Below are 2,816 nucleotides of genomic sequence, written 5' to 3' on the forward strand. Positions count from 1 at the left end.
GCAGTTAAGCCACTTACATTTAAAGTGATTATTCATAGATATGTTTTATTCTTTTAACTCTGTTTCCCTTTTATTCCTTCTTGATAGTTCTTATACTAATGTTTGGTGGTAACACACTTCTTTGCTGTTTCTTGTCTGCGAAGCTCTTTATTTCTCCATCAATTTTAAATGACAGCCTTGCTGGGTAAAGTAGTCTTGGTTGAAGGTCCTAGCTTTTCATTACTTAGAATATTTTGTGCCAACCCCTACTGACCTGGTATGTTTCTGCAGAGAAACAAGCTGACAATCTTATGGGAGCTCCCTTGTAGGTAACTGACTGTCTTTATCTTGTTGCTTTTAAGATGCCCTGTCTTTAATCTTTGTTATTTTAATTATGATGTGTCTTGGTGTTGTGTTCTTTGAGTTCATCTCCTTTGGGACTCTGAACTTCCTGTACTTGTGTCTTTTCCTTCACCAGGTTAGGGAAGTGTTCAGTCATTATTTCTTTTAATAGGCTGTAGTCCCTTAATCTTTCTTTTCTCCTTCTTGTACTCCTATAATGTGGATGTTATGCTTCATGTTGTCCCAAAAGTCCCCTAAACAGTCCTCATTTTTAAAAATCATTTTTTTCTTTTTTCTGCTTTTGTCTTCTGTGACCTTCTCTTCCAAATCACTAATTTGATTCTCTGCTTCATCCAACTATTTATTTCCTCTAGTGTATTCTTCATTGCAGAGGTTGTACTCTTTATTTCTGACTGGATCTTTTATATGGCTTAAATGTTCTTTTTCATGCCTACTATCAGTTTTCAAGTTCCCACTGATTTCATCCATTCTTCGCCTAACTTCTATTAACATCCTTACAACCATTTTTTTTAAAACACCCTGTATCTGGTATATTGCTTGCCTTCACTTCATTTAGCATTTTTTCTGGATGTGTCTCCCGTTCTTAAATTCGGGGCATGTTTCTTTGCATTTTGGCTGCCTCTGTGTGTTTGTTTCTTTGTATTAGAATCCAAGTCTTGGTAGTGTGACTTTGTGTAGTAGGTGTCCTGTGGAACCCAGTGGCAAGGTTTTCTTGATCACCTGAGTTGAGTGCTCCAGGGATGTCCCATGTATGTTATGTGAACCTTCCTGTGGTAGTTGATTCTTGATGGCTATTGGCCCATGCATGTATTGAGTCGATGCTCAGGGTAGTTGGCTGGGACCACAGTGTACCCTGCCTACAGTGCAGTGTATGAGCTGCTGACAGGTGTTGACCAGGTGGAGTGCAGTTCATCTCAGCAGGTTCTGGTCCCTGCCTAGATCTCTCTTTGGATATGCCTCTTGTGAGGCTAATTGTATCCTGCTCTGATGTGCTTGGAAGCTGCCACTGGGTGTGTTGGTCCTGGGGCTTCCTGGGAGGGACTCTGGTGCTGAACGATGTCAGATGCTTTATGTGACTGGCCCAGGGCAATCTATTTGCATCTACAAAGCAATTCACAATGTGTGACAGCCTCTACCGAGGCTGAGTGAGCACAGGAGGGTCTAAGCAGGGCACCAAAGCTGGCTTTTACTTGCATTGAGCCTGGGGACAGGTCAGCAAAAGTTCCAGAGCACACCATGCTCTGCCTCCCTGTCTGCCTCCATCTGCTGGGTGCCTGTTAGTCTCAGTTAATGAAAGAGTCTCTGGAAGCATTCAAGTTGCATGAGATAGGTGCTCAGGGAGTCCCCAGGTAGAGGTGAGTGGTGTACACCAGATTGATGCAGGTTCAAGCTCAGTGTCAGTGTTGGGTCTGAGGCCACTCAGCAAATGTCCCAGGGTATACCAGGTCCAGCTGCCACCTGCTGGGTCCTCACACATCTTTGAGCAGTGTACAGAAGACACAGACCTGGCATTGTTTGTAGGAGGAGAATGAAAAAGTCAAAAGAGGCTGCTTCCCAGGATTTAAGATGTTTGGGATCTGTAGTCTGAGATCAGCCCTGTGAGCTTAAGGGCTTTGCAGAGGGTCTGTGGATTCTCAAAGGCCAGAGAGCTGCTTCCTGTTGTGGCTGATTCATGGGTCCCCTGGGATGCCACAGGGGAGCGAGAGCATGGCAGGATCATGCAGGTGTGATGCCCTCATCAGGTAGTGGAAAGTAGAGTCCCCTCATGGGTGGCTGATTTCAGCAGATTCATCCCTCGATTTCTATCCTGAGAGAACTGGAGCTCTCTCCAGACTTCCGATCACATGCATGCTCACTGGCTTCCTGAGCAGCACTGTCCCTGCCTTCTTTCCTCAAGGCTGGATGAGCCAGGCTGGCTGGAGTGTAGGGAAGGGAGGATAGAGGTCCATTTGGTGGGTCGAAATGCTGTTAGAATCTTTAAGGCTTAAATTTATTTTTTCTGTGTCTACTCCAACACTACAACTAAGCAGCCAAAGTGATGCTTAGCTCACTCTCAAGGAAGCACAGTACTGCCTTGTACCAGTGCCACACGTCACCAGAACAGTGAAGGGAACAACTGGAGGAAGAAGACAGGGCATTCCTCTCCCAGCAGTGTAACACCCTCACAGGCACGATTCTGTCTGGAGAGCTGACCCCTGCTGGAGCGCTTAAGGCTTTTAGGCACAGAGTGAAATTATCTGATTTATATTTTTTAAAGATCACTCTGATTTGTATTTTTATTTTTATTAAAAATTGTTTTACTACTTTAATTTTTTTTCAATTAGGGATGACATTCAATATTAGTTTCAAGTGTACAAAATAGTGGTTAGACATTTATATAACATATAAAGTCATCTCCTGATAAGCCTCGCATGGGATATCTTTGAAAAGGGTATTAATCCTATTCATGAGGGCTCCACCCTCATAACCTAATC

At 43.8% G+C, this 2,816-nt stretch overlaps 1 non-coding gene across 1 annotated transcript; it reads right to left on the reverse strand.

Moving 5' to 3' along the window:
• Positions 1-2,342: 2,342 nt before the first annotated feature.
• On the reverse strand, positions 2,343-2,545 carry LOC139000629 (small nucleolar RNA SNORA74). Its single transcript, XR_011469648.1, has one exon. It is a non-coding gene; the product is annotated as a small nucleolar RNA SNORA74 (small nucleolar RNA).
• Positions 2,546-2,816: the final 271 nt, after the last annotated feature.

Source organism: Myotis yumanensis, unplaced genomic scaffold (genome assembly GCF_028538775.1).
Source record: "Myotis yumanensis isolate MYYU_CA2020_CCGP unplaced genomic scaffold, mMyoYum1.0.hap1 SCAF_1, whole genome shotgun sequence".
Lineage (NCBI taxonomy): Eukaryota > Metazoa > Chordata > Mammalia > Chiroptera > Vespertilionidae > Myotis > Myotis yumanensis.